The sequence below is a fragment of the Drosophila innubila genome, chromosome X (genome assembly GCF_004354385.1).
Source record: "Drosophila innubila isolate TH190305 chromosome X, UK_Dinn_1.0, whole genome shotgun sequence".
NCBI classification, from domain to species: domain Eukaryota; kingdom Metazoa; phylum Arthropoda; class Insecta; order Diptera; family Drosophilidae; genus Drosophila; species Drosophila innubila.
In genome coordinates, this window is record NC_047626.1 from 17463179 (window position 1) to 17476431 (window position 13253).

Below are 13253 nucleotides of genomic sequence, written 5' to 3' on the forward strand. Positions count from 1 at the left end.
AGAAAACCCCAAGTCAAATACAAAACTAGTCGGAAAGGCTATTGTCGGGAATCCGATTATAGGAATATCCGTTACATACTTTTTGAAGCTTGAATTTCTTTAATAATTAAAAAAAATTAGATAATATTTAAAGATAACGTTAAATACCAAAAATTTTACTTATTTTATAAGTAACGGCTATAATGCAAACAAAAGTAATTTACACACTGGGAGAAACGTATGTGTTCGAGCCTAGGTTCAATTCAGTACAGCAAAATGATTTGATTTCATAAATTGCTTTGGATTTTCCATAGATTTTTTTATTAAAACTTAAAAAATTCTTCAACACTACATTTAAATATTCTTATGATTTTAAATATACAGTTTCATTTTTGTTTTTTATTTATACACTGTTTCTAGATTAATAAGAAATCAATTTACATGATTCTAAACATATTAGAGCATTCATAAGCTACACGATATATTTAATTTATTTATATATTTAATTTTATTATATTATTATACTTATATTAGGTTCATGTACAACATTTTAATATTTCGAAGCGAATATTTTATTTTTTTTTAATATTATGAATGTTTGAGCTGGATACAGTTCTTAAGATATCAATTTGAATAGCATAGAATTATTACACTTATATTAGGTTTATGTATAACATTTTAATATTTTGAAGCGAATATTTTATTTTATTTTTTAATATTAAGAATGTTTGAGCTGGATACAGTTCTTAAGATATCAATTTGAATAGCATAGAATTATTACACTTATATTAGGTTCATGTATAACATTTTAATATTTTGAAGCGAATATTTTATTTTATTTTTTAATATTAAGAATGTTTGAGCTGGATACAGTTCTTAAGATATCAATTTGAATAGCATAGAATTATTATACTTACATTAGGTTAATGTATAACAATATTTCGAAGCGAATATATATATATATATATATTTTTAATTTTAATGTTTGAGTTGGATACAGTTCTTAAGATATCAATTTGCATTTACAAATAGCATTTACTTTTTCAGTGTAATTGTCTCAAATGTAAGCGAGACCAGGCTATATATAGTATACACATGGACCTTGTGCCAACTGCAGCCAAAATCTAAAAATTGATCAGAAACTCACATCTTGCGAAATTTTCATCCAGAAAGATTTTCAGTTCACGTATTTCAACAATTTGCACATGAGCTAATTCTTAAGGATGAATTCACCATAAGAGAGCAGTCAATCTTTGGCGTCCCAGGCGCAGGGTATCCTACTGTCGAGTGCGCTCGACTGATCCACTTGTTTGTAAATCAAGTGCGTACGAACGTTCGCACATGTATGTTACATATATAGTACATATAGTATATCATAGGTGCAACACTGCTCAACAGTTAACAGGTCGCCAGGCTTCATTTGCGATGCATCTAGTCACGTGCTGACTCAACAACAACAACAACATCAGCAAATAAAACAACAATTATAGCATAGTTCACACATTCATACACACACTCACACACAGCAAAACGCCTGAAAGCAAAAGCAATCGAATAGTACACGTTATTCACATGCTGATAGAGGAGTATTTACCCATTGTTAGTACCCAATAAAAGTACCACGTACCTTTTCTTTCTATTGCTCCTTTCATTCGTTTCATTTTCTGCCCCATTGCCACAGCGCCTGTGAGTATGCAACACAAAAATACTAGAGCTGGCGTATCGCAATGCTCGCTGTGGCCAATGCATTGCCACGAATGCGGCTTGTTGGACAGTGCAGAAAGTGAAAGTAGAATTCCAAATTCCATTGCCAGGTCAGGCAGCTATGGGCCACAGGCAAACCAACTGTAAAAGAGTGAGACAGAAAAGAAGAGAGAGAAAGCGATTGTTTTTTCTTGTATTGAGGGTGATACCCTAACCCGAAAGGGACTTGCAACTTGTTTAAAGTAAGGAAAAAAAAACTTGAATGCATTACCGAATCTAGCTAAAAGCTCAACAACAACATTTCATTCATTTATTCCCCAAACCGATTGAATGTCTTATATTGACTTTGCAGAAAATCGAACCATCTGTATTTTCTTAGGGCTTTAATTGCTACTCAATATACACATACGATTCCTAAGGAAATCGTTTGCTAAAAGGCATTCGTTCCCACATTAAAATTAGACACAACATTTTCATTTTAGCTGAAGTTATTTCAATTTTATTATGAGCTATTTTCATGGCTAGCACTTTTTAGAAAGCTACAATATTTATGGCCTTCCTATTATATGTATACACAAAAAACGAATAAATAAAATATATAGCCCATAAACACATGTCGATCATTCGACATGACAGAGCATTTGCTATTCGACAGATTATAGACGAATGTATAATTTTATAAATGCCTTCTAATGGGTATATTTGCTCACAGTTGAACTACTTTTGGCTTTTTAACAGAGTTGTCCGTTGAAAATATATGGAGTCTAAGCAAATTATCAAAAATGTTTCATACTTGATCAGCTTTAACTTCTTATAAGAAAAAATAAATTTAAACTGGTACAAGGTGAGTTTCGTTGAGAAATACATTATAAATATAATATTGTCAAAAAGAAAACTGCTGCTTTATTAATATACAATTTAGATATAATAATTAAACTTTAGCGAAGCTAAACATCCTAACTTTCCTACCTATAAAAATTGAGAGGTTTCTAAAACTGATCTTCCATTTTTTATCAGTAATGTATATTCAAAATAAAGTCAATTTTTGCAATGTCTAGTTCAGTTCTCATATAACTAACTGAAAGTTGTTTTGACGTAACATTTTTAGAAATCAATGTTAAAATTAAAAATATCTTTCATCTAAAATTGACCTGAAAGAGGATGAAGAAATCTGTCAATTTAATCTATAATTTCACTGTTTAACAATATTTACTTTAAAGACGCATTTTTTTGATGAAAGCTCTTAGTTTTAGTTTGGTTTATAATAATTTTAAGACTTTTCTTTGGAACTGTGAGTCGAGAACCTAGATTCTTAAAACAAGAGAGAACATCTCGTTAGTAAGATTGTGTTTATTGTATTGTTTTCTTGGGATTGTATTATTTTTATTTACATTTTTTTTTCAGCTTTACTACGAGAATTATTTTTATGAAATTGTGATTTACAGGGTATACACTCTGTCGAGTCTTTTTGATAATCTGTTCTGATTTACAGTTTTGAGTTTTGCTCTTCATTTGCCATTTCGCAGCTCGATAAATCTCAGTGTGTGTCTGTGTGTGTGTGTGTGTGTGGCAGTGTGTCACCGGTAACGGAAATTTGTTTGCAGTTTTATGTCGAAGCTCACACAAAAACTACAACAATAATGGCGGCAACAACAGCAACAACAACAATAAACAAACAATATACAAACTGTAAAAATTATATTCCGTTTGCGATACATTTTTGCACAAACGCGCACACACTAAAGCACACTCACACATGCACACATGCATACACGCATACACGCACACACGCACAGTGTGTGTGGCGCTTAGCAGTCGCTTTGGTCGCTAGTTAAACGCTTGCAATTGCACTCGGCCCACCCAAGCACACCCCCATGTGAAAGCCGAACGGGACAAGCGACACGAACGGGATCCCAACGACTCGTTGCTCACTCGTGTCGCTGTCGCTGTTGCCGTCGCCGTCGCCGTCGCTGTCGGCGTCGTCGGACGGCCGCCAGAAGGATAAGTTGCTCAGATGCTTGCAAGATTCTGTCATAACGGCTTCGGCGTTCGTGGCGCGCGTCTCGCACGCGGCATCAGCAGCATTCAAACAGCCAAAGAAACCAAACTAAACAAATTCAAAGAAAACAAAAAAAAAAGAAGTAAACAAGCTAAACAAAAAAAGGGCCAGACCCACAATTGAAATTTGAAAGTTTCGCGCTCTTCTCGTTGTGCTAACAATTTTTTTTTATGTTCTATTTGATTGTGTTGTTGTTGTTTCTTGAGATTTGAAAAACGTTTTCGAATGCGCGAGTCGCAAATGTGAAATTGACGAGAGTAAGCAATTTATAATGCGAGCATTAACAACAATTGGGAGCAATGTTATGGTTACTGTATGTTAAATGTAAGGCGAGAGATAAACATTGTTTAGCATTGCGACACGCCAAAGAATTAACTATTAGTCCCAAAACTGTGGCAACAAAAAAACTTCTCAAAATTTGAAGCACTTAAGATTCACAACTCAAAAATGTCGGGTAAGTGCAATACGTTTTTAAAACCAATTTTAAAAATACTCTTTAATACTTTTTTATTTCGAAAACAGCCCCTTAAAAACCATTTCAAAAACCAATTTGAAACGACGTTCCTTAATATGTAGCTGTATTTTTTTAACAGGCATAATGATAAAGTTCTGAAACAAAATTTGCCATGAAATTATGATTTTCAATTTATCACATGATTTTATAAGATTTTAAAACCCAAATAAACTTGATAATGATGTTCATTACCTTGCAATGTTCACATTTGTTTATAAATTACTAAAAATACTTAATTGAAACAATATAGTATGCTTTGTGCGCTGTTGTCAAATTTCAGTGAGCTGCCAATTTTTGCTGATAATTTGATTAGAGCTTATGCAATATATCATTGAACTTGAAATTGTTGAACTAGCTGCGCAGTCGGCTATCAAACGAATTGTTTGTTGTTGTTTAAGAAAACTGCGCAACTGCATTGATTAAGTGCATGAATGCATGAAGGCATGAATGCCTTATGGCCCCACAACTAAATATTTATAAATACAGTATTTCGATTTGCCATTTTTTCCTAGAATCAACTTGTTCGTTTTGCCTGCTATCAGTTTTTCCGGCGTATTGCAATATTAATAATAAGAAATAATATGTTAGCTGTGGCTTGCGGGGCGTATGCGCAACATTACAAATATTTACATATCGTAATTTTGTATGCAATTTTATATTTTTTAATATGCCGTCGACCGTCAACCGTCAACCGTCTACCGTGTGCCTTCCTCCCCCCCCTTCCGGCCGCAGCCTGTCAGTGTGTGTAAACATTTGGCCCACAAAATGTAAGCGGAAAGAACTGAAAGCAAAGATAGAGAATATTTTGTGGCTGCAGTTGTTCAATTTCTTTGGTGGCGCCCAGAAATCTGTGTTGCTACAGTTGCGGCCTGTAAGCAGGAAAAGTTGTTAGACGACTTTCAGGCCGTTTGTCTACTTTCCACTACCGAAAACTGACAAGGACATTTTTGAACTGGCCATAGACAAACTTCATGTTGACAAAAGTTTGTTATATGTGTGTGTATGTATGTTGTGCACTATCTGGCCAAAAAAGCGTGGCATGCACTGAAGGCAACAGACGCTATTTGGTATTTATATATTACAAGTGTATGCATATATAAGTGTATCTCTCTGTATGTGTGTGTGTGTGTGTGTGTGTTGAGCTCGTTAGCATTGGTGGCAAGTGGTGCCCGTGAAGTGCTTTTGTGCTTGCAGCAACTTAAAGCGAACGTGTGGATTCTAGTTTGAAGACCAACTGAACTTCTCCACGTAATGAACTGCAAACTGCAGCAACGAGTCGCACAGGCACACTGACGCCGACGCCGACGACGACGCCGACGCTGACGCTGTGGCAACTGTGTTGGACAGCACGTGCCTCATTATGAGACGGAGGCCATTGCAAGTTTGCGGCTGCCGTGAACGAGCGTGTAATCAATTTGAGACACTTGCGGTTAGCTTTTTGACCAGGCCACATACACGCACACAACAAAAAAGGGTATCCAAAGACTATATATGTGTGTCAGTGCGAATTTTATTAACACAAGTAATGAGCATGAAATGGGTTCAAGCTGATATGGGTGCGACAGACAGTGTGAAAGGCTTCAGTGGCAAATCTTTGCATATGTTTTTCACGCACCGCTTTTAAGTGTTGACCATAAAAGGATTTCATTCCTGCGGTTACTTTCTGTTTGTTGTATTTATTAGTGTGCCAACTGTGTAAGAAATGAAGTCAGTGTAATGCGATAAATAAAATCGAATTTAGCTTACGATAGCGGCATATGTGTCGTATGCTTAATATGCAAATATTTCAGCACAGCTCAGTTCAAACTAAATCCTTTAAAACGATTTCAGAAAAAACTTGTCGATAGACAAAATATGTAAATAAAGCCCAAACATAAATACAAAAGCTGCATCATTTATTTTGTTTGTATATCATAAACAAAATACCCAAATACAATTGAGTTTATTAACGTCTTATCAATGGAATTTGATTTGAAACTGAGTACAAAATTTGACTTCACTTTTATCAGAAGTGATACAAATATAACTTACAACAAGACTGAAATCAATATACTGTGGTCAATTATGATTACCTTAAAAAAAAAGAAAAAAAAGAAACAAAGCAATATTTTATATGTAAAATATGTAAGAAAAAATCAATTTTGTACCTAATGTTAAGACGCATTACTTCAATAACACAAAGAATAATTTAATACCAATCATAAATCGATAACTTCACTTCATTAGATATCAATTAATAACGTATTATTGCAATTACATCATTTCTTTTGGCCTTTAAATTTGGTATTTGATAGTAAACTTGTCATTAATTATTGATAATAATCGATGATTTTTAGTTCTGCAGCCAACTTAAGGCATTTTCAATTGCGATATACAGGAATTGAAAGCTGAAATTGTACGAGTGTCTTTCAATAATTCATTGTAATTGAAATGAATTGAAAGCAATAAAGAAGCTATAAAGGTTTAATACCCACACAATAAAGTAGAACAATGGACAAAAATGCAAATGTGTTGCCAACATAATGTAAACAACGCTATGGTCCTCAGTGCTTCATCGACAAATATGCATATGTCCGTCAATGAAATGACAGCAAACATACTTGAACAACGCCCCCTGTTGTCAAACACGGATAACACGAAACCTCTATTGATGTTAAGACTTTGAGGTTTGATGCTTAAGACTTGAGCTGTGATTTCATTTCTTAGAATTACTGTCGAAGACACAAAAGTCAATTGCCTTGAGTTCATTTAAAATATAAACGTAATTATTAATTATTGATATGTAAATTATATACTGAAAAAATTCTATAAAAATTTATTAAATGCTTTTTATTTAATTTAAAAATTAATTTAGAAGTCTAGTCTGCGACAGCAAAAAAATGGTTTGGAAGATCTTAATCTCTTAACCTCAGATCTTTAAATTTATATGCTCGTAATTAATTTAATTGTAGCTTTTTCTATTAATATTATAATGTTTGGAGTTTCTATTAATTTAATATTAAGTGTATATTTATATACAATGGAATTATTTACTTGATATAATTTAATTTATTCAATTTACAATATTTGAAATTGCTTGTATGATATTTATTTGAGACCGCAACTAAACTGGAATTCTGTCAGAAATGCAGCCGGTGCGAAATTCGAAATGCATTTAATTTCACAATACGATAAATTTGGAGCCCAGAGGCCCAAATTGTTGCAGTGCAGACTGCTCAATGGGGGCACTCAACACACACACACACACACACACAAACACACACTCAATCTCGTTTTAACCCATAAATAGCCTGTTGCATATGTAAATTTAATACGATTTCATAAAAAATAACAAACAAACAAGAAAGAAATATCAATGTAGGAGTTATCGACTTTCTGATACTCTGTCCTCAAATATTAAACATTATCCAAATTATACCATATAATAGAAGTTTCAGAGCTCTAAGATGACTCAGCGATGATAATAGCTCAGAAGATATACATAAAAGATCTTAATGGTCTAGGATATCAGATTGCACAACTTTGCAGGATAAAGAAACCTCTATTTAAAAAAAAAAAATTATATTTAATATTAAAATATACTTTTCAGTTCTTCGCTTTTCAATGAAATTTCAATTTGGCCCGTCACTTCCATTTAAAATGAAGTAAAAACATCAATAGGATTTTCGCGACTGTTGGTATTTTTTCACCGGTATTTATCAGCGACTGAGGTACATATACATACATTTCAGACACATTTCAATCGTTGACGGCATCGGCACGCGAAAAATAAATTCCCAACGCCATAACATAAAAAAATGGCGAATAAAATAGTTTTTTTTTTTTGCCGGAGGTTGTTTTTAAAACAAATCAATTAATTATGGATGTTTCTTTATTTTTGTCGCTGCTGTGCAAACTGAAAACACAATAAAATTAAAGCAATTGTAACAGATAGAAAATGGTTTTTGTTGATTGACGTCAATCGCAATGTTTTCCGTTTACTGTTCATCATGATCATGCTCATGATGATCATAATCCGTTTTATTACCTCCAACTGGAAACAAACATTTAGAACATTTTAAAAGCTTCTGTCAATTATGTGCAAGTGAGAGAGGAGAAGGTGCAGAACCAAATTGTGGCGAGTGACTAGCTAAAACCATATAGAATATACTGGGCTAAAAAAAAAGAACATGAAATTAATCCAAAGTAATAATAAAAAATCTTTAAAATTATAGAAAAAGCCAAAAGTATACAGAAAAAGTCAAAAAGTTCATAATGAAGTTTAAAATCCCCAATTGTATCATGTAATTTAAATAATGGTACTACTTATATATAAAGACTTGTCTGAACGCCTTAAGTATATATGATTAAAGTATTCCATATATGATTCTTATGAACGATAGAATCTCAGAGTTGTTAAGAGCTAGAAGCACCAAAACTGCTTTGTACACTCATTATATAAATATGCAAATAGAGCAAGTTTTTTTTAAATTTCAAGGCTGAAATTTTTAACCCTTTCCACCCCAACTTTTGTCATGTGGTGTAAACATTTTTTTTTACTTTGAATCATTTTAAATTATTTAAAGGAGTATTTCGATAAAATTGGAATTCGCCTCGCCCATTGGTTTGGGCTACTTGTTGACTTTAAAAATCCATTTCTTAAAAATTATGCAAATATTATCAATTTAAAATACTTCACCTATAATTTTAATCTATTCTAAAAACAATTGCATTTTACATTTTTTTTACAATTACCAAAAAAATTTCTTATTTTAAAACGTTTTCCAAAATTTCACAATGTTTTTCACCATATTTTCTTCGAAGCAGGCGCAGTCATTTAAAAATAAATTCGTTAAAAAGCCTCAAATGTGAGTTATCACTTTGCAAAAAATCATCAGGATTCCTCACAGGAATCTGTCAAACAGCCGAAGTTGTCCACAGGAAACGTTGGGGTCGAAAGGGTTTAGCTTATTTATTGAAGTTATCTCATATCATCAGAATTTGTTATTGACAATTAAGCAGTGTGACTCATTCCTCATAAAACATAAGTAACCATTCATAAGTTGAGGGATTACCCTATCCAACGAAACTAGGATTTAAATAAAAAAAAGTTGTGCTTAACTACTTAAACTAATGACTTATTAGTCCACACTCGTATTTAAGTTGAAATCAAGGCACTCTACTTATGCGGCTGCAAATGCTTTTGGGTTACCAATTACAAAGAATGCAATAGTTGGCATGGCTTTATTATCTGTTAATTAGTTCAGCAAATCGCATTTCCACAGAGCACAAACTGTTTGTAGTTGTCGTTTTCAAACTGCTAAACAAAATCGGCTTAGTCGCGACACACACACACACACATACATACACAGACACATAGTTGAGGCATATGCAAATGATGTTATATATCAAGGCCGATTGTCGTCTTGCAAGTGGGCGTGGCATTGGGCGTCGCTTAAACTATTTGCACATTTATGCGATTTATAATGAAAATTTGTCGCCAGCGGCTTTTACTTAAAGATGAAGCACTTAATGCGTTGCGATGTATGTGTTGCTTCAATGTGTGTAGTGCGGGCTATATTGTGTGTGTGCGTGTGTGTAATATGCTGCTAATACACTGAAAAAATAATAATATGCGTCTTGCTTAATCCATCGCATATTTTTATGTTGTTGTATGCGACAAATTCAATGGCTTTCACTTTTAAATTGTATATGATTTTATTATAAACAAGAAGGTAAAATAATTCAACAACAATAATCGCATTTCTAATCAATTTACAGACACTTTTTCCTTTAATAAATAATATCTACGCATTTCTATATATTTGCAATGATTCCAATATCTTTCGTTTCTTATAAACATTACTTGAATTGTGATTAAGTTGAGTTATTGCATATTAGAAACTATTGACTTACATGTACATTAAGTTATGTCTAGTACGATTTGAAATGCACTTTTCAAGCGAATCGATCAATGATTTCGCCTTGTGTAATATGAAATGATGATAATGATTTGTGCTTTATGACGTTTTCGCTTGATTTTCTTATTGATTTTTTACATGAGCGACTATATGCATGTACACATGTATTGGTAGGCATCTGCGTGTGCAACATAAATGTTGCATATCTTTTTGGGCCGTCTGTGCTGGAGGCCAAAACAATGCGAATGTGACGAGCAACGAGTAACGAGCTGACGCTTCTGTGTGCCACATATGTTGCACTGAATTTGATCTAAGGGCAAATAAACATATACACACTCACAACGCACAAATAAATGTCATTTCTCGCACGCTTTTCATCACATTTGTTTTCCGTTTGCTTTTCAGTCGCACTTGCTGTACCAAAGTTTGTCACAACAAATCGAGAATGTCCTGAGAATTGGTTTGATCCAGCTTTTCGAGGGAATTGAATTTGGTGTAACAGCAGCTTAGCTGCTAATTAAATGGATAATGTCCACGACATGATGAGCATGTGGTTGTGTGCGTGTGTGTGTGTGTGTGTGTGAGGGTGGATATTTTCGTTTGTGAGTGTGTGTGTGTGTGTGTGTGTAAGCGTGTCAAGGACAATTGCTTATATTCCTGCAACTGCGCTATTGCCAACTAATCAACATATAAAATTACTTCCAACTGGTTGAAATTCCCTTCGACTGTCTTGGCAATTATTCTTGCACTTTTAATTGAATTGACGCCATTGCAATTGACTGCCAGCTGCACTTGCAATTGCATACTTTTATAAATAGAAGCACATATATATATATATATATAATTCGCACACATGTTGTATTGGCATTGCAAACAGTCAAGCCAACAGTTTCTGACATAATATATGCAGAGCCATCACGTACACATGTCACAACAAATAATGAGATATACAATAATGTGCTAAAATTAATGGAGCATTTACATCACATTTTCCTCAATTCCCTTTAACCATCGTTACTTTATTGTAGTCAAGGAATAATAAAGGAACCGGTACCAGAATCGTTAAACGAAACATTTCATTTTTAATACCAAAACCAAAACGCTTGTACCGGTACGATATCGGTAGGTTTTTCCAAAAATATTTATTTTTTTTATTTACATTTAGGTATATTTTGTTTTATATTAAATAATAACTTAAAATTTCAGTTAGGGTTGTCTAGATTTTAATGCAGTTTCACTTTAAGCCAACTCATTATTAAACAAAACTTGAAACTTGATTCTAAGACCTTTTATTTTCTTGTAAAAAAAACCATTCCTACCTGCACACAAATTTTGACATGTAAAGTTGCTAGATCCAAAGTCTAACCGACTTCAAACTGTCATAACTTGATCAAAAATCAATGGATTTTTTATCGCAATCTCATTTTGATCAGGCGTAGGTCTCTAAATTTATTCTGCTTTCAAAGTTGATTAATTTCGTAAAAACAAAATTCTTCCATATATGGGTTTAGATTTTGATACCATATGGTCCCCCCTTTGAAATTTGGAAAAATGAAAATTTAAAATCTCAAGTTTTCACTTTTAATCGACTCCTTATATCGTAATTAGTATAAAATAACACTTTAAATATGATTCCGAGACCTTTCATTTTTCTGTAAAAAAAACATGTGAAATCTGACAAAAATTTTGACTTGTAAAGTTGCAAGGTCAAAAGTCGGTCCAACTTGAAACGTTCATATCTTTATCAAAACTGAACCGATTTCCAAGCGGAGGCCATTCCATCTTGATAATGATTTGGCCTCTTAGTTAGCTTTGCATTCAATTTTTGAATAGCTTTGTTAAAAAATATTTTCTTTAGAACTTGGTTTCAATTTGAAAGCAAAGAACTTAGGTATAGATAAAAAACTTAAAAACAATGGAGAATACAATGGAGAATACAACTCATTTTTATGCAGTTAAGCACAGTGATTAGAAAAGAAGAAAGTTAATTCGAAATAAAAAGGAAATAAATATTTTAAATCGAAGTGCTTGGCAAGTTTTGGAATAAAAGTACGATTTTTTAGCTCAAACAAGCTTTATCGCACTTTTCTCTTTTAATTGAAACTTCCAATAAAAGTTGTTTTTAGCTGACAGTGTAATTGAAGCATAAGCATAAAAATTCAATTGGAACTTACTTGACGTTGAGGCAATGTGCAGAGTTGATTTAACCCCACATGGCTGGCATCGCGGCGTATGCTTAATATTTCTTGTATGTTGCAGCAAAACTTTGTCAAAATGCAGGCCAATGAGCTAGTCTTTGTAGTGTGTTCGTGTGTATATTTTGGTGTTGCTTGAGGTGGAGCTGCCGCTTGCTTTATGTGAAATATGCGGCCCTCAGTTAAGGCCATTGCCATCAACACACTCATCGCACCGCACAAGCCGCTAATTTCACTTAACTTAAAGGAAATTTGCATACGAATATGCCAGGTGCCAGTTTCCAGTTGCCAGTTGCCAGCTGCAACACACGTCGGCGGCCTTTTGATTTTTGGGTTACTGTGGCCAAACTTGCAGCAACAATCATAAGAAATTCCCTTTGAAAACTGAAAATTAATAAACACACATAATTTATAATTCTTCAAGTACATTACTTGTATATACATTATACATTAAAAGTACATTGTCCATACTTGCCGAAATGTAAAAATCTAAATAATAACAGCAAATTGCTAAAATTTTTAAACTTACTTATTTCGTAAATTCCTTTCCTTAACTCGCTCTCTGTTTTCTTTTTTCCTTTTTGTTATTCAATATCTGAAATATCAAAAATGTCTACATTCTTTAGGCCCAAAAACATTTTTTTAATTTCATATGCTTTTCATAAGACCAACTTAATTTGCTTATTCTGTCACATTAGTGGGATAATAGATATTATAAATAGATAATGTAAATTACCATAAAAACCGAATTATCTTAAAAACTGTGGTTTTGGTGGTTTTTCTCGATTTGCGGGGAAGGAAGGGGGCATGTCAAAAATATTAAGTAACGGGTATAAAAATGAGTGCACTTATTGAGAACAATTTTTGATAACATCCTTCTTTCCGACTAATAAATTTTAGTT

General features: G+C 33.2%; 1 protein-coding gene across 1 annotated transcript in view; it reads left to right on the forward strand.

Annotated features, from left to right (window-relative positions):
* The first annotated feature begins 3968 nt into the window (after positions 1-3968).
* The window catches only part of LOC117793063 (PDF receptor), a 38110-nt gene continuing 28825 nt past the window's right edge, over positions 3969-13253 (forward strand). Inside the window, exon 1 of the mRNA XM_034633451.1 lies at positions 3969-4196. The gene's annotated coding sequence lies outside the window, so the exon portion shown is untranslated. The remainder of the gene's footprint in view (positions 4197-13253) is intronic.